The sequence below is a fragment of the Schistocerca cancellata genome, chromosome 4 (assembly GCF_023864275.1).
Source record: "Schistocerca cancellata isolate TAMUIC-IGC-003103 chromosome 4, iqSchCanc2.1, whole genome shotgun sequence".
NCBI lineage: Eukaryota > Metazoa > Arthropoda > Insecta > Orthoptera > Acrididae > Schistocerca > Schistocerca cancellata.
The window spans coordinates 787205910-787226461 of NC_064629.1; positions in this window are offsets into that span (position 1 = coordinate 787205910).

Below are 20552 nucleotides of genomic sequence, written 5' to 3' on the forward strand. Positions count from 1 at the left end.
TTATACAGTTTAAGTATTCAAAAATGCGTATCAGATTTCGTAATGTATTACAACTGTTCAGTATGCTATTCCACCAAAGATTTATGCAGTTTTCACTGTGCGACAGTAGAAGATGACCAGCGTTTTGAATTGCAAGATGAAGATCATACCCCAGTAGAGGATGACTTTAATATTTGGCTGACTCTGATAATGGTGTTAGAAAGATGTACCTGACGAATTTAGACACGTGGGTAACATTTTTATACTGGTCGCTCTCGTCGACAAGTGCACTTTAAGCGGTAAGTTGGATCAGCAGTATTGCCTATGTGTGATTTCCAGTGCAACATGTGTGTCTTACACTGCTTGACAATTGATATGGAACATCTACTTCTACATCTACTTGATTACTCTGCTACTCACAATAAAGTGCCTGGCAGAGGGTTCAATAAACCACCTTCATGCTGTCTCTCTACCGTTCCACTCTCGAACGGCACGCGCGAAAAACGAGCTCTTAAATTTTTCCGTGCGAGCCCTGATTTATCTTATTTTATCGTGATGATCGTTTCTCCCTATGTAGGTGGGTGCCAACAGAATGTTTTCGCAATCGGAGGTGAAAACTGGTGATTGAAATTTCTTGAGAAGATCCCGTCGCAACGAAATATGCCTTTGTTGTAATGATTGCCATTCCAATTCACGTATCATGTATGTGACACTATCTCCCCTATTTCGCGATAGTACAAAACGAGATGCCCTTCTTTGTAGTACTCCAGAATAGGGCGGACAAGTGTAGTTTAAGCAGTCTCTTTGGTAGACCTGTTGCACCTGCCAATGAATCGCAGTCTTTGGTGTGCATTACCCACAATATTATCTATGTGATCGTTCCAATTTAGGTTATTTGTAATTGTAATCCCTAAGTATTTAGTTGAATCTGCAGCCCTCAGATTTGTGTGACTTACCGCGTAATAGAAATTCAGCTGATTTCTTTTAGTACTCAGGTGAATAACTTCGCACTTTCCTTTATTCAGGGTCAATTGCCACTTTTCGCACCATATAGATATCTTAACTACATCATTTTTCAAGTCGTTTTGATCATCTGATGACTTTACAACACGGTAAATAACAGCATCATCTGCAAACAATCTAAAACGGCTACGCAGATTGTCTCCTATGTCGTTAATATAGATCAGGAACAATAGAGGGCCTATATCACTTGCTTGGGACACGCCGGATATTACTTCTGTTTTACTCGAAGACTTTCCGTCTATTACTATGAACTGTGAACTTTCTGACAGGTAATCACGAATCCAGTCCCACAACTGAGGCGATACTCCGTAGGTACGCAGTTTGAATAGAAGACGCTTGCGAGGAACAGTGTCGAAAGCCTTCTGGAAATCTGAAAATATGGAATCAATTTGACATGCCCTATCGATAGCACTTATTACTTCATGAGTACAAAAAGCTAGTTGTGTTTCACAAGAACGATATTTTCTGAATCCGTGCTGACTATATGTCAATAAATCGTTTTCTTCGAGGTACTTCATAATGTTCGAATACAGTATATGTTCTAAAACCCTACTGAAAATCGACGTTGGTGATATAGGCCTGTAATTCACGGGATTACTCCTACTTCCCTTTTTGGGTATTGACGTGACTTGAGCAATTTTCCAGTCTTTGCGTACGTATCTTTTTGTGAGCGAGTGCATGTGTATAGGCCTAACTGCTAAAGAGTACTCTGAGAGGAACCAGACTGGTATACAATCTGGACCGGAGGCCTTGCCTTTATTAAGTGATTTAAGCTGCTTTGTTACACCGAGGATATCTACTTCTACGTGTCTCATCTTGGCAGTTGTTCTTGATTGGAATTCAGGAATATTTACTTCGTCTTCTTTGGTGAAGGAGTTTCGGAAAACCGTATTCAATAACTCTGCTCTAGTGGCACTGTCATCAGTGACTTCACCGTTGTTATCGCACAGTGAAGGTATTGATTGTGTCTTGCCAATGGTGTGCTTTATGTATGACCACAATCTCTTTGGGTTTTCTTCCAGATTTCGAGACAGAATTTCGTTGTGGAAATTATTAAAAGCATCTCACATTGAAGTACGCGCTATATTTCGAAATTCTGTAAAACTTTGCCAGTCTTGGGGATTTTGCGTTCTTTTAAATTTGGCATGCTTTTTTCGTTGCTTCTGCAACAACGATCTGACCCGTTTTGTGTGCCATGGGGGATCAGTACCATCACTTATTAATTTATGTGGTACATATCTCTCAATTGCTGTTGATACTATCTCTTCGAAAACATTCCACAACTTTTCTACACTTACATAATCAGATCGGAAGGAGTGAAGACTGTCTCTTGAAAAGGTGTTAAGAGCATTTTTATCAACTTTTTTAAATAGATATACTTTGCGTTTCTTTTTGATGGTTGTAGGTGTTGCGGTATTCAGCCCAGCAGCAACTGCCTTGTGGTCGCTAATCCCTGTATTCGTCACAACACTCACTGTTCGTACAGGATTATTTGTTGATAAAAGGCCAAGTATGCTTTCGCAACCATTTACGCTTCGAGTGGGATCATGAAGTAATTATTCAAAATAATTTTCTGAGAAAGGATTCAGTACAATTTCGGATGATGTTTTATGCCTGCCGCCGGCTTTAAACGTATAATTTTTCCAGCATATCGAGGGTACATTGAAGTCACCACCGACTTTAATTGTATGAGCGGGGTACTTATTTGAAATGAGACTCAAGTTTTCTTTGAACTGTTCAGCAACTATGTCTTCTGAGTCGGGGGTCGGTAAAACGATCCAATTAATAGTTTAGTCCGATTGTCAGGTATAACCTCTACCCATACTGTTTCACATGAACTATGTACTTCAATTTCGCTACAAGGCAAACTACCTCTGACAGCAATAAATACTCCACTACCAACTGTATTTAATCTATCATATCTGAACACTGTTAGATCGTTTGAGAAAATTTCGGCTGGACTTATTTCCGGCATTAGTCAGCTCCCTGTACCTACAACTATTTGAGCTTCAGTGCTTTCCTTTAGGGCTTGGAGCTCTGGTTCTTTCCCAACACAGCTACGAAAATCTACAACTACAATACCAATCGTTTCTTCAACTACTCTACTGTGTTTTACCTGCCCACTTTCTGACGGACGCCCCTTCTGTGGTTCCTTGAGACCCACTAAACCTAAAAAACCGCCCAGTCCCTTCCACACAGCCCTGCTGCCCGTGTAGCCGCCTCCTGTGTGTAGTGGACTCCTGACCTATTAAGCGGAACTCGGAAACCCACCACCCGATGGCGCAAGTCAAGAAATCTACAACTACCTTACTCCTTGACCATCGCGGTCACAGAACCGCCTGAGCCTCTGACTCAGACCCTCCACTCGGCTCTGCACCAAAGGACCACAGTCGGTTCTATCGACGATGCTGCGGATAGTGAGCTCCGCCTTAATCTCGGAAGCATTTCCGCTAGCCGCCCGAAACCAGACAGAATCTGCTCCGATCCAAAGCGACACACGTTATTGGTACCCACATGAGACCTACAGTTAGCTACACCCTGTACTCTTCATGGCGTCCGGAAGCACCCTTCCCACAAAAGCAGACCCTTGCTAAGAAACATTTACCAATTGCTACGGAACAACCGACAATTACTACAGAAAACCTGACCAACGTTAGTAAAAGGAAATGCAGAAGGTTCGTTGATGTAGGGAGTACTTTGGTTGGGATCAGCAACAGAGTGAATTTCTCCAACGAATGCCCCTTTACTCTGGAAACTGATTCTGGCCACCAGGTAGTGTGGAGAGAGTCTAGAATACCATACACACCACAGAATGTTTATGAACGTCATCGGCAAGGCCTAGGCGTTATGGTGTGTGCAGGAATTCTGCACAACGGTCAAACACCGCTGTGTATATTTGCGTGAGGTACCTTACAGTATAGCGGTATTTCAGAAAGATTATTCTGAATCACGTACGTCTGTTTTCGTGTGCGGCAGGTACCCACTTCTTGTTCTTGGACGATAATTCCCGTCCACACAGGATCGATGATGTGTCGGACACACTGAAAAGTGAAGGTATTGAAGGAATGGAATTACCTGCGTACCCCCGACATAAACCTATAGAGCATACCTGGGATGCTCTTGGCAGACGTGTTTCTCAACAAACACTTCCTTCCCGAACCGTGCAAGAACTGAAAACCTCCTCGAGAGTGCAGTGGGACAGTATACCCCAAGGACTTCTCAACAGTTTGGTAGGTAGCATGAATAACAGGTGCAATGTGGATGTTGGTTACTGAGAGTTTGATGTCGACCTTTGTACTGGGAGTCTGTCATGCTTTAAACATGAATGTTATTAATGTCTGTTATTCCCATGTGGTGAAATCTGTACCATTCATCGTTATAAAAATACCACTCCACCTCTATGTGTTTCATGTCGTCCATTGTTGGCTGTGATTATCTCTGTCTAACAGTGTCTCTGTTCCTTAGTAACTATTGGGCTGTGTATGAAGCCGAGGCAATTCATTGGATGTCAGCAAGACAAAAATTGTTGTGACAAGCCAAATGCTCAGACAGCGCCTTCAATCCTTCTGGTTCCTGCTTGAATATCTTCCAACACTTCTCAAGTATCATAGGAATGTTAGGATGTGAAACAAAATTAATTGGAAGCTCTGCTATGCGCTCACCATTTGTGGTATATAAATCGAACTTTGTATCCATGCAAGTGCGACTTTGGCAAATTTGTATAAATACTTTTGAAAGCGGAGCAAAATATTCAGAGCAATTGGATACTTCTGAGAGCTGCCAAAATGGCTATGGTATGATTGGTTGCTACATTATAGTGGTCTTATTTAAATGTGATAATACTGCAAGATATACACTTAACGAAATATTTTGGACAAATACCTTTAAATATGAGACAAAAAATCAAAAAAATCGGAGTATTCAGGTACATCTGTGCATGGCTTAATTCCAGCTCTGGGGCTACATTTTAATTTGTTGTATCATTTTAACGAGCTGTGATGTGCTAGGATCGGATTGGAGGAGAGGAGGGGGGAGTTGAGGGGAGGCAAAGGTGGGTGTTGCCATATTGCTTAGTCAGGAGAGGAGGAGGGAGTGGAGGGGAGGCAAAGGTAGGTGTTGCGATTTTGCTTAGTCAGTGAGTCAGTAGTTTCGCAATCTCCAAGTATGTCAAAGATCACCATTGCCTTATTAGTTCTTTTAATTTTCCGCCTTATCTAGTCTCTAATTTTAAAATTTTCTCTCCATTCGCACATCTTTAATTTTTAAATTTACCATCATACTCAACCTTCATGATGTCATTTGCTCAACGTAATTGATGATGTCGTAGCTTTCGGGAAAATTACTGCAAGAGACGTCAGCAGGTTTTAGGGCAAGTGCTGCTCTGGAATGTCTATCAACATACTACTGGTTACTTTCATCAGTAATGTTTTCTAAGTAAGATTCTATGTTGTGAGCCGTAGTTCTGTAGTTCTGCCAAATTAAGTTGTTCCTCTATCACGGTTGTAACATAGAATTGTACCGTTGACTATCGATAGTCGCCTCTCTGCCGAGCACTGACGCCGTGGCTACAGCGCCTATCTTACAAGTTATGGTGAAGTAATTGAAAGTGTTTCCCACACAAATTTTGTGTTTAATATGAGTCTTCACGACGCGGTATCAACGTTTATCGAAAAGGTGATGTCTATCGGTTCCGTGTGTCGTATCGGGAGAACAATAATGAATCTCGTCGCGTTGGTTACGGAAAAGTAATGTGGACTGGTATGATCCTAATTGCAAGTTCTAAGAGAAAGAAACTTATATCGTTTTGACTGGCTGAATATCACGAGCGCAGGTCACCCGCACGCTCGTGTTACAAGCTACTGAATTGTTTAGTACTGTTGGAAGAACTGTGCCAATCGTCAACTGATAAAACATTGGCTGAACACTGTTATTTTGTGTTCTATCCACCTTGTTTTTGCATTGATGCCATCATTTAGACAGCATCATCATAAGTCACAACCGACACGTACTTGGAGTACAAATACCGATCACGTCCATTGTGGAATAATGTTAATTCTGAACAGTGCGGCCCTAGCCTGTGAGAGTGTTTTAATAGAATTCTACCAGATCAACTTGGTATTGCTACACAATAGTTATTACGGGAAACGTCATAGCAGACAGTGCAGAGAGCAGCAGATCAACCGCCGCGGGAAGGACCAGGTACGAGGGTTTAGGCACACGGTCATTAAATATCCAGCCCCATTCCTGTGTCTAGGGAGTGGTGTGCAGTCTCGAGTCCTAAGGGCTAGCTTATATTAGTACTGCATATCTACTCCCCTTCGTACCGGGCGTGTTACAAGGTGAACTAGGTATCAACAAAATCACAAATAAGTTAAGTTCACCAACATCAGTCACATCAGTGCTTTCGTCCAAAGCCGAATAAAAGCCAAGTTAGCTTCCTCAATGGCCGGCCGGGGTGGTCGAGCGGTTCTAGGCGCTACAGCCTGGAACCGCGCGCCCGCTACGGTCGCATGTTCGAATCCTGCCTCGGGCATGGATGTGTGTGATGTCCTTAGGTTAGTTAGGTTTAAGTAGTTCTATGTTCTAGAGGACTGATGACCTCAGAAGTTAAGTCCCATAGTGCTCAGAGACATTCTGAACCTTCCTCAATGTGTCTCAAACTCACTTTTAGGCTGTTCGCCATTTCCTTAAGATGTCTGTATACCATTCTCCTTGAGAAAAAGTGTTTGACAAGAAGAATTTCCATTGCACGTAAAATTACTGCTGCATTCGGAAAGCATTATTTAAAAAATTCTCCAACGCTGAAAGGACACGTTCATTCTGTTAGTTCAAGACCTATGTAACAGTTTGCTTTCACTGGAACATCATTGTACATCACTTGAATTTCCTCCTGTAAACACGTTACAGAAAGAGGTAAGGTCTATTGCAAACTCATATAATCCAGTATCAAAAATAGTAATAAATTCAAGAATTAACATACGTCATATCTACACTCCTGGAAATTGAAATAAGAACACCGTGAATTCATTGTCCCAGGAAGGGGAAACTTTATTGACACATTCCTGGGGTCAGATACATCACATGATCACACTGACAGAACCACAGGCACATAGACACAGGCAACAGAGCATGCACAATGTCGGCACTAGTACAGTGTATATCCACCTTTCGCAGCAATGCAGGCTGCTATTCTCCCATGGAGACGATCGTAGAGATGCTGGATGTAGTCCTGTGGAACGGCTTGCCATGCCATTTCCACCTGGCGCCTCAGTTGGACCAGCGTTCGTGCTGGACGTGCAGACCGCGTGAGACGACGCTTCATCCAGTCCCAAACATGCTCAATGGGGGACAGATCCGGAGATCTTGCTGGCCAGGGTAGTTGACTTACACCTTCTAGAGCACGTTGGGTGGCACGGGATACATGCGGACGTGCATTGTCCTGTTGGAACAGCAAGTTCCCTTGCCGGTCTAGGAATGGTAGAACGATGGGTTCGATGACGGTTTGGATGTACCGTGCACTATTCAGTGTCCCCTCGACGATCACCAGTGGTGTACGGCCAGTGTAGGAGATCGCTCCCCACACCATGATGCCGGGTGATGGCCCTGTGTGCCTCGGTCGTATGCAGTCCTGATTGTGGCGCTCACCTGCACGGCGCCAAACACGCATACGACCATCATTGGCACCAAGGCAGAAGCGACTCTCATCGCTGAAGACGACACGTCTCCATTCGTCCCTCCATTCACGCCTGTCGCGACACCACTGGAGGCGGGCTGCACGATGTTGGGGCGTGAGCGGAAGACGGCCTAACTGTGTGCGGGACCGTAGCCCAGCTTCATGGAGACGGTTGCGAATGGTCCTCGCCGATACCCCAGGAGCAACAGTGTCCCTAATTTGCTGGGAAGTGGCGGTGCGGTCCCCTACGGCACTGCGTAGGATCCTACGGTCTTGGCGTGAATCCGTGCGTCGCTGCGGTCCGGTCCCAGGTCGACGGGCACGTGCACCTTCCGCCGACCACTGGCGACAACATCGATGTACTGTGGAGACCTCACGCCCCACGTGTTGAGCAATTCGGCGGTACGTCCACCCGGCCTCCCGCATGCCCACTATACGCCCTCGCTCAAAGTCCGTCAACTGCACATACGGTTCACGTCCACGCTGTCGCGGCATGCTACCAGTGTTAAAGACTGCGATGGAGCTCCGTATGCCACGGCAAACTGGCTGACACTGACGGCGGCGGTGCACAAATGCTGCGCAGCTAGCGCCATTCGACGGCCAACACCGCGGTTCCTGGTGTGTCCGCTGTGCCGTGCGTGTGATCATTGCTTGTACAGCCCTCTCGCAGTGTCCGGAGCAAGTATGGTGGGTCTGACACACCGTTGTCAAGGTGTTCTTTTTTCCATTTCCAGGAGTGTATATCAGTATTTACTTAATTCATTCTATTATGTTTTAGGTCGAGAAGTTGGGGAATACATTCTTCATTATTCGAAGTGATGGCTAATTTAGAAATTACTGTAAGTGTTTGCAGCCGCCGATGTTTGTTTCATGATTTTTTTTCTGATTTGTCATCAGGCATTTGGGAATTTCGCTTCACATTATACTTCTGCAGTGCTGATAATTGTATATTACAAAACAACCACCGATGGACGTTGTGTTTCAGTAACGAAGTAAACATCCTCCCACTGTGGGCTGAGACGAAAGAATTCATAACATTTTCGTTTTGGCGATCTGAACTCTTTCTTGGGTATGTCCTTATCACTTTTTCTATCTTATCACAACTATTCTGGTACGCGGAACAATGTGACTGCGACAGTGTGGGGCGGCGGGTTGAATTATTAATGATGGTTGTTTATTGTTAGTGTCTTTGTTCGCCGTCTTTCTCAAGCGAGCCTAGCAACTTATTTTTGTGGTCAGCCAGAAAGCGATGGAGAACATACTGAAATTAGTTTCCAGTTTGCACGGTTACATTTAGGTCTGACCCACTGAATGAAATGTTTCTATTCTCTTTCTACTTAGCGGGATCAGGACTATGGTTATAAATGAAGGTATAAAGTTCTGGTTCAAACATATATTGAGTAAAGTATCTCAGGCACAACCTTTTGAAAATCACTATGTTCAATCGACAGTAAATCTCTCTATTCTAAACAGCACAATTAGCAGTTCCGAGACGACTTCTACGGTACGTTCCTCCCTAATTGTCTTTCGACCTGAGTAATGAAACAGATGTTGGAAATAAATGCTCGCCACAAAAGTGGAGACGATATTCACCACTTGCCACGCGGATTTGTTATTATCACGGAAGGCACACTAACAGTTACCTTAGCAAAATTTAAGCTATCCAGGACGGCGTACAGTCCTCGCGAGTTCACTACCAGTTATTACAGAAAATACGCGTTTTATCATAATTCGTCTCTGACGTCATCCGATGCCGAGCGCAAACCGACGTTTCAACAGACGCGGATCATACAGTGGGTGAGTGCGAAGTGAACCTTCTTGCTGCCTCTGAGGCTTATGTGCCGCAGCGGACGGCCGAGGGGACATCTGTTATTATCTGCCTTATGCACACGGCAGCCTCTGAACGACTGCTTTCTCGAACATATAATCTTTAATAACTAACCAAGTTATGAGTTAATCTAGAATCTTCTTAATTCTTTCATGTATTCTGGTAAGATGCTTGAAATCACAGAAGAAGATTCAGTTGACTTCTAGAATTTTTATACTGGAACTAACGATACATCGTTACCTCTGAACTATAACTTTAATAGATGTTATTAATACTACAATTCCAAAATTTGTTATAGCCTTATTATTTAATAGGTTTTTTCATCTTCCGTAGGCAAAATTTTCTATTGTTAAAATTACAGGTACTTAATCTACTACAAATGGGTGTAATTTAGTTACAAATTTGGTTTTCCTTAAACTACTAAAAACTATAAGAGTTAGTTTAACTTGGTCTCTTAGTTATTAGTTTTTAGGTTAAACTGAAGCATTAAACAAATTTTTAAAATCGTAAGTTTAATATTTAGAGCCTCCAATTTTTCTTAAAAGCGTTGATTCCGGTTGCTATTTTTATTCTCTTTCTTTGAAGCTTGCACCACTCATTTATGACCTCCAAAGGCACATTCTGACCAGATTTAGGCTTTCTGGCTTTCTAATTTAGCGCCACTTATTTTTTTCTTAAAACTTCATGTTTACGAAAACCAGTGATTTAATTACATTGACATTTAAAACATTATTACAATAAAATATATGTCGACAAAGTTTGAATATAAAATATGGCTTTAAATTTCATACTAAATTATGGTGCAATAATTGTGCGTTACACGTGGGCGCGTTAAGGTGACGTGAAGGTGACGTGACGCTCCTAGCAGTGAACTGGGTTAAGTCCCAAGGTAAGTCCCGGCACACTCGCTTGCCTCTGTATCTCACACACGATACAGCGATTGTTTTGCTCCAACAGGTTGCGTATGTAACGCCTTTCAAGGGTAACAAAAACTTGATTTTCAAAATTTCGCGTAATTATTGACCGAATTTAATAATTTTAAATCCTGTCATAATATACTCTTTAAGACGTGTAATATTACCACAATTAGACAAATATTATACTTACAAATTGTGCGTTTTTCTTGAGGTAGTATAACTGACAGCGTGCAGTTAACTGGAACTCATTCATCTAGTATTTGAGGATGGCGGTTCTTCGCCACTTCCTACAAACTTCACAAATAATTTCAAACATTTACGAAGCTTTTTCTCGCTTACACCTGCCATAAAATGATGAAAGAATAAAGATTATCGCTTATTACATTTTCGCTGTTCATGGGGTGAAGCTTTATCGTTAGACAGTGTTATGCCAACAAATGTCAGTAATAATAGTGTTTCAATTTATTATTTCTTGACCATCAGCTCAATTCACAACAGAGTTCGTGGGCAGTATCCACACATACTACTGAATGTACCCGCAAAATTACATTTTTGTAAGACACTTAGTTCAGAAGTTATGACGTTAGAGACATTTAGATGCGTAATAACAAGGTTTTGCTAAAAATTACGTGCAGCGAATCTTCAGCATCAGGAACATCAGGCATAGCGTTTGAATTTATTACTTCTTTACTACTACTGCCCTTTGTAGACATTATCTCTCTCTCACGCATATACAGGGTGAGTCGCGTAAGACGTAACACCCCTACTATTCCGGGGGAGATTGCACGTATCGACAAGCGGTGTTTGGCGAATCATAGCCGACTATGGGGCACATACTTTGGTACATGCACAGTAATTACAACGCGTATATTGACCGAGATAATGGGGCAAGTACATGTTTTTTAAAAAGGGATGCCATACTTTTTTACCATCATTCGAACGGTCTGGAAAAGACGCGTATTGTGATGTAACGCATGCAGCTATTGTGATTCAAATTTCGCTTAAAAGACGCTGGGAAATATTGTACGATTGGAGGTCGAGGCGGTCGGAAACGGCTGCAACCTATAAACACGCCTCGCGCGACCCGCGGGCCGAGATGCCGTGCTCTATGCAGTATACACGGCCTACGCTACGTAGGTAAATCCTCATCAGCCCTCTTTTAAGCAAAGTTTGAATCACAATAGCAACATGTGTTACATCACTGTACACGTATTTTACAGAGCGTTCGAATGATGGTAAAAAAAGTATAGCGTCCCATTTAAAAATCATGTACTTGCCTCATTATCTCGGACAATATAAACGTTATGATTCTTTTGCATGTACCAACGTATGTGTCCCATAGTACGCTATGATTCACCGAAAACCGCATACCGATACGTGCAATCGCTCCCGGAATAAAGGGGGTGTTACGTCTTACGCGAGTCACCCTGTATATACCACTGAATGCACTTGCCAAATTATTTAACTATATGACACATATATTCATCCAGTGTTTCACAATGATAGCACGTAACGTAAGAAATTTTAAGGGATAATTTCATACTATTTATATACTCTGCCTCGATTACATGCTTGGCCTCAAATATCTACACATTAACTCATTTGTAAAGTAATCAGACATCTGAAGCTGTTTTGTACATGGAAATTCGATTCCTTAAGGAATTGGGGGGTTTACTAGTACAATGCTAAACGCACGTGAGCAACAGGCCGTGACGCTCTGTGCGTGTTAGTTCGAAATGAGCTTTGCAAGTTGGTTTAGGAGGGTAGAGGGGACTCCAGGCTGACAGAGCGTGAGGGGGAGAAAGGGAGCCACGAGATGGCCGTCCCAGCGTCTGTGGCCGGCCGTGCGACGTTATTGCATTTGCCCATCTCTGCTGTAGACGAAACTCTGCGGTCAGTTACGACAATACGGCAGTCATGGGGTGCTGCAGTCGAAGCAGTGACAGTCTAATTCTAATGCCTTTTGCGTATAGCGAATATAAAGAAGCCTATTTTTCATACGCCTTGTATGAAAATGCATTAGGAGACCAGCATAGTTAACTCAAAATTTACCTGCTAACTACAGCACCAGAGATTAGGGACATTCGATGATGTGGCCAATAGACAGGAAGTCTACGATCATATAGAGGAAGAAGGTCGGAGGAATACTGCCGTATCCATCTAATAAGAATCATCCCAACATTGTTCTCAGTCAGTGTAGGTAAACATACAAAACGCAAATCACAGGGGCCGAGCAGCGATTTGAGTACCGATTCTCACAGCTGTGTGTCCTTATCATCGATAGGACGTTATGCCCCTTGCTCCCACGTGTACTTATCCCACATTCTCTCCACTGCGAATATAGCACGCTAACATCTTACCTTGCTTGGTAATATGATCACACGTGTATTGGCTTATCTACCTGACTGATTCTAGGTGACACCAATTATTTTAGAAAATTACATCAGTTTAACTAAATCTTGATCGACGATTTGCAGTGTCACTTCCAGTGTCATCATCTGAGTCTATAGAAAGCTTTTTCGTAAGCAGTTGTTAATGAGATCGAAAAGCAAGGAAGTCTTGGACCGAGTGATTTGGTCAAACATCACAGTACCTCTACTAGGAGTAACGATAAATCATTTGGTACGCCCTTACATTCATCTAGCCTAAGATCTAACTGCAACATTTTATAGGCCCCACTATTTCCCTTTGTATCCGATTCACGCTGATGCTGGCTATTTTTTCATATGCAATATATTTCCAGAGGGAAATATAATATAAACCGTCAGGCATAACACTTAGGAACAATAGGGGGACTAATACTAATCTTTTGGATGTGAAACCTGCGATGTCGCAATAGCTGAATCTATCTGATAACACTGTAGTAACATTTAATATCTTCAACAACTTCAACAAACATAACTAGTTCTATGCAGTTTTAATCTGCAGTAGGATATATGCCTTCCTGTCACATTAATGTGACCAGCAGTCAAAAGCCTGGATAAACAGCTTTTGCAGCGCGAACCACTACGGGATGTGCAGGAAGACAGTCAGTGAGGTTCTGGAAAGTGCCGACAATGGTCTGGAGTCACACCGTTCCAATGTCATGGATAGTTGTGCTAGGTTTCTCGGTTGAGGATCCTTGGCGCGAACAGAACGATCGAGCTGTTCCCACAGATTCTCGAAAGGGCTTAAATCCGGAAAATTTTGCGGTCAGGTTATTACGGTAAACTCAGCCTGGCGCTTTTCGATCCTTGCACACATACATTGCGAGCTGTACGACTTGTTGCATTGTACTGCTGGTAGGTGCCATGGCCTCAAGGCAAAACAAACTGAATGTCGGGGTGGACATAGTCCCCAAGGATAGATGTATACTTGTTTTGATCCATTGTGCCTTCCAGAATGACGAGAACACCCAGGGAATGCCACGAAGACATTCCCCAGACCTCAATGATCCTTCGACTGAGGCAGGGTGTTCGCTTATAGACGTTGCATCTGTTCCATGAAGTATAAAACGTGATTTATCTGAAAATGCACCTGCCATCGCTCATTAGACGTCCAATTGTGATATGGTCTTTCAAATTCCAGCCTTCTTCGCCGACGAACAGCAGTCAGAATGGGTGCATGAACCAAGGGGCTTCTACGGAGGCCCATATGCTGCAACATTCGTTAAACGATCGTTGAGGCTCCACTGTTGGTAGCCGCTTGGTTATTCTCGGCGGTCAGTTGCTCAAAAGTCGCATGTCTATTCGCACGTACACATCTCCGCCGACGTCTTTCACCGCCGTCATCTATGGCCCATGATGCTCCACAGTTCCCTCGTCGCCGGTTTTGTATACACCATTTTGCCACGCAAGGTATTATTTAACCATGGTGGCGCCCGAACGTTTCGGAAATGCTTACACCCTTGGGCCGAAGCCAATGATCATTCCCTTTTGGACGTTATAAATCGCTCCGTTTCCGCATTGCAACACACTTTTTATATCAGCTATTGCTAGTGCTGCCATCTGTCGTCTGTGAGTGGTTACGAATTTTCACACAAAAATTTCAGGGGGATTACTTTTCAGCATGCCCTGGTATAGTGAACGAAACCGCACGTATTGCTTCTGTAGTGTATGATTGGAAACAGTGTTAAGTTACGCAGTGCTCAGTGTTTTACACGGAGTATATTTTGTTAAGTAGACTATATTTGTCTAAATCAACATCTTACCGCACTACTGTCGTTTCTCCGTCTTCCTGTTCCGTTCTCAAGCGATGCGTCTGGTGAACGTCTGTGGGTATACACCTACACGAGCCCTAGTTTATCTACTTTTTCGGTTACAGTAATTTCAAAAGATCTATACGGCAGCGAATAATATCCCACCCGACTCTTCTTGGAACGTCCACTATCGGAATTTTAAAAGTAAATTTCTCTGTGATGCACCCATTCAAGTCCCAAAATAAAAGTAGTTAAATACGTGAAATGTCGCTGACTTTCATCTCCTGAATAATGTGTATGAACGTATGCAAATCAGTGGTTGTTCGTGAAAGTCAGACCTTTACCAAAAAAGCGATGTATTGCTACAAAACTACGGTTCATCAGCATAATTGTGCTACGAAATATAAAATACAAACTTTATAAACGCGCTAGACATTTATTCCAGGGGTAGTTTCATATAAAATATGCAGAAATTAGAGAGTAATTATATGTCCTTTATAAAGGAACTATAGCATTCTATCCTGCTCAAGTAATTTTCCGTGGTGTCGCATCGCTGTGTAGAATAACAGCAGTCCCCGACAGGATCAATGGGCAATGTTGGTATATTGCCGTGCTGCACTCCCCAGCGGTTCAAAGTAAAGCCGCCAGAATGGTGTTTACCCAGCAAAGTAATACATTTTTAAACATGTGTGTGAAAACCAGTAGTTCAAAGGACATCATTAATTATTAAGGGCAGGTTAAAAGTGAGCGCAGGGCTGTGGCTTCCGCTAAGCAAACAGTATTTTGAAATGGAGGGACGACTACTGCGGAGCTCAACACGCTTCGGGCAAGTTTCGGTATTCTGCGTCGGGTCATTGCTGATTTATGGAGGCTCGTGGAACTTTGTGTGGCTACAAATACAGCAGAGCTCACATTTTATCAAAACAATTGAAAGTTCCGTGCAAACTAACGACTGCGCAGCCACGTTAGTGTGAAATTCTGAGGAAACAGCCATTGTCTCTCATTTCTTACTTCTTTCGTAGACACTTTTTTGTTATGATACTAACCGCTGGAATGAGAACACGGTATTCGGTTAAAAATTCGCAGAAGTACGTTGGAAAAGGACTATGTTTTGAAAATTATGGAACCATATGTGAAGATGTATACATATTTTATTTTCTACTAAGTAACACATGTACTTCCAAGAACTTATACGGCTATACCTCACTGCAAGCTGTTAGCTTTTAAATACAGGAAGTACCCGTAATCTTGTCGCGTTTTGAAACTGCAGTCGCTGTTTTCTGATTCCTTAGGTTCAAAGTACTTGACGAGATAGTACCGGTTTTCTGTCTCAGCTCTTAATATTCATACAGCTGCTTCCAGTTTCTCAAAAGGTTTCTTTAATTTCATTATAGACGGTATCTATCTTTACGCTAGTTATACGTGCTTCTATTGCCTTGCATTTGTCTTCTAGCTTTCCCCGCAAAGGCGTTTTGCACTTTCTGTCAATGTCATTTTTTAGACGTCACTTTCGCTTTTGCCAGCTTCATTTGCTGCACTTTTATATTTTCCCCATTTCATCAACTAAAGTTAATATCTCGTGTGATTTCGAAGAGATTCTACTAGGCTTCTCTTTTTACCTATTTGATCATCTGCTGTCTTCACTATTTCAGCTCCCAAACCTACTCATTTGTCTTCTACTGTACTATTTTCCCTTTTTCAGTGAATCGTTGTCTAATGCTCCCTTTGAAACTCTCAATAACGTCTGGTCTTTCAAGTTATACGGGCCCTATCACACCAAACTTTAAATTGTTTCAGTTTCTTTAGTTTTAGTCTACAGTTCATAAACAACAAATTGTGCTCAGAGTCAATACCATCCCTGAAATGTCTTGCAATTGAAAATCTGATTCTAAACTTCGGTATTACCATAATATAATCAATATTAAATTGTCCAATGTCCCCAAGCCTCTTCAATGTATACAACCTTCTTTCATGCTTCTTGCACCAAGCGTTAGCGATAACAGAATTATGCTCTGTGCGAAAAACTGCCAGCTGGCTTTCCATTTCATTCCTTTCCCCAGTCCATATTCTCCTTTTATATGCTTTTCTCTTCCTTTTCGTACTACTGGGCCCCATTCTACCATCAAAATTAAATGTTAGACTTCCTTAACTATTAGAATAATTCCTTTACCTTATCATACAGTCTTTCACTCTCCTTATCATCTGCTATGCTAGTTGGCTTATGACTTTCTGATACGGTGGTGGGTGTTCGCTTCGCGTCCACATTGACTGCAATAATACGTTCACTACGCTGTCTATAGTAGCTTAACTGCATTCCTATTTTCTCATTCATTTTTAAACCTACGATTGCGTTACACGTATTTGATTTTGTTTTCATGACATTGTACTCAACTAACCAGAAGTCCTTTCGCACCTGTCACCCAACTTCACTAATTCCCACTTTCTGACCCATAGAATGCCAGTTTTAGTTTTGCTGGTGACGATATTTTCCTGAGTAATCCGCGCTCGGAGTTCCGAATGGTGGTGGTGGGGGAGGAGGGAGGTGGGGGGGGGACTACTTCACTTCCTGAATATTTTCCGTAATAGGATACTGTCATTATTTAACCGTTAAGTATAGCTGCGTGGTCTCAGGAATAGTTACGGCTGTGGTTTCCCCTTTCTTTCGGGTATTCGCAGAACCAGCACAACAAGGTGATGTTGGCTGACGTGACAAGGCCTCATCGGTGGATCATCCAGTCTGTCCAACGCAGCCAGCGAAAATCCTACTGCCGCTCTTCAGGAACGATATATTCGTCTGGCCTCTGCGGCCGGAGTGGCCGAGTGGTTCTAGGCTCTTCAGTCTGGAACCGCGCAACCGCTACGGTCGCAGGTTCGAATCCTGCCTTGGGCATGGATGTATGTGTCGTCCTTAGGTTAGTTAGGTTTAAGTAGTTCTAAGTTCTAGGGGACTGATGACCTCAGATAATAAGTCCCATAGTGCTCAGAACCGTTTTTGTCTGGTCTCTCCATGTATTGTTGCAGCTGCGGTGCGGCTAACTACGTACCTGAGGCACACCAGCCGCCCTATCTCGGCGGTGGTTGTGGTTCGGTGAGATGGAGTACGCACAACATCAACAACAGCTTCAGGCGAGACCAGTAAACGCTGTTCCGTGTCTTTGTTCGCACTAGAATTCTGCAATTCCGCTGGAACGTTCCATTATGAAAATTTCCCACCTCTCGTACACCGAACTGTCTCTGGAAAATCACGTCATAATTACATTAACAGAGATTCAAGATATTAGGGTAGCAGTATTTATTTAAATATATTAATCCAGTCCAGTTTGCGAAGACTTTTTATTTGCTTTTAGCCCTAAATCAACGCAGAGTGCCAGACAATAGTAGTTTTCGGAGAGCCAAATATTAAAGATTCTAGATGAACATGGTTTGAACAATTTACAAAACTGTATATGATGATTCTTAGTAAATATAAAAACATAGATGACGTTGAGACGAGTAATTTAGTACAAGAACCATTAGGTCGCAAATATCGAATAATATCCCAGTTGTGGATGGCAAATAATGGATATATGACATCACAACGTGCCTCGTCGCACTGCAGGGGCTGAGCCTATCGGTCTGTTGCACCTGATCCTCGCAACACAAGTATTCACGTCGGTGTGGCTCCCGGGCTACCAGTGTTACTTCAGTACGCGGAGCTAAGGATTCGAGAGTTGCATCTGGCAGACAGTATACGTTTCACTGCGTGATGCAATTATGTGTTTATATTGCGGTAACATTTATTATTTTATTTACCGGTCTCGAGGCCTTCGCTCGTTTATTGTATAGTACAACAAAACAAAAACCTAGCGTTTTACTAGCTTCCAAACTGCATCGTTAACAGTAAATGACCTACGTTTTCTTTAGTACATAATCTGTAAACTAAAAAAGAAGGGACAAAAGGAAAGGAACACGAAATAAGAACAACTTTGATTTGGTTACAGCGAGGGCAATAATTTTGTAATTTATACCTTCACAATAGATAAAATTTATAAGAGGTATTCGAAATTTGAACCGTCTGCTCGAATGCAGGCATCGCATCGCTCAAATTATTCCTTCACGCCCAAGCACGATCATCGCATGTGCGGAGAGGTACGTCATCTGGTGACGTCATATGTTCAACATATCTATTTTGTGGTATTTGTGGTAGTTTCTGACATTTGTAACAGCAAGTGTCTTACGTTAATTTAATTTCTCAGCGTCATCTACATCGCTTTGGGTTTTTAATCGTTAGTAAAATTCACGCTATATACAGTAATTGTTGCTTAATGGAATGCTTATAATTTTTTTTATTTACTTATATGAGCAAAGCCGACTTAAAAACTAAACTCATGAATTCATTAGTGAATATTAAACACCCGCATTTTTATAAAGTCTCTTGTAACCTATCATTCCTTAGTACACAGTGTGTAAGTAGTCACTAATGTTGTTATGCTTCCTGAAAATCGTTGAAGCTATCAATCCGATACTCTGTCTCGGCTGTAGGCTTTTGATTTGTGTTTTCTCCATAAATACAAGCAACTTTTAATTATGTAATACAAACTAGTCTCGAACCTCACTAGAAATTCAATGAGACAAGAGAAATAAATAATTAGAGTATAGATGGCACTTACCAGACATCCTAGATTCGGAAGTTCAGTGTATATTGTTCTTGGAATATTTGTACAATTCTATGTAATAACTATAGAATTAGTGAAAGGAAAAGAGTCTAAGCCTAACAATATCTTAGAATAACTCTCAATCAAAAAATTAAATTTCACTGCGCTTGAAGGATACATTTACAGCTCTCACAAGGTAATCTACACCTAGAGAAATTCTCCACGATTCTTGCCTGATTTTATATACTTGATCTCTTCCGGATAGCCGCGCGGGATTAGGCAAGCGGTCTAGGGCGCTGCAGTCATGGACTGTGCGCCTGGTCCCGGCGGAGGTTCGAGTCCTCCCTCGGGCAGGGTGTGTGTGTGTGATTGTCCTTAGGATAATTTAGGTTAACTAGTGTGTAAACTTAGGGACTGATGACCTTAGCAGTTAGGTCCAATAAGATTTCACACACATTTGAACATTTTTTCTTCGGGATAAATGTGGAGACGTCTGAAGAGTATTCGTTGGCTTTTGGTCTTAAACACATTTCTTTAAATATTTTAGAGGTTTCTGTCCATATACATAACTTTTGTCTTCGATTGTCTGCCAGTTACAATTTTTCAACACACAAATTACGATGTTTCGGTAATCAAACAAGCCAGTCTCAATTCGTATCCATGTGTTTTGTATACTCTTCATGTAATCTGTTAGTCCAAACTGACATAGAACCCTTACGCTTGAGCAGTGTTTTGTATGCTATTTCTCTTGTTGACAAACTGTAAATTCCCGGTATCGTACCAATGGATCATCGAAGCGTGCCGTTGGCCTTAGCTACATGTGTTTCTATATATTGGTTCCACTAATACCTCTAGGGCTGGTTACTTTCAAATATTTGAATCAGTTGACTGACTCCAAGTATGACTCGTTAATCCGTCAGTCGAAAGCTACTATTGTTTTACGTTTAGTGAAGACTCAGCTTCGCATTTCTTTAGAGCAAGATGGAGTTGTTAGTCTTGATACCAGCCTGATAATTTGTCGAGAACTAACTGGATATTATTGAAATATTTATCGTATATAAGTTCTTCGTCGGTAGCTGCATCATCTGCGAAGAAACTGAGCGTCTTTTTGCGGATTTTTGCTTAGTCTGTACCAGTTGTGATGCAGGCACTTTTCCTTGTGAAGCTTCTTGATATTACTTGAAGAGAAGAGTATTGTACTTCCGAAAACTTTTAACATTTTCGCCACTATCCAGCAGTGTAGTTGAAGTTAAATATACTTACTTATTCCATTTTTAAATGATAACATTAACTTCATGTATGCTGCACTCTTTTTCTGAAA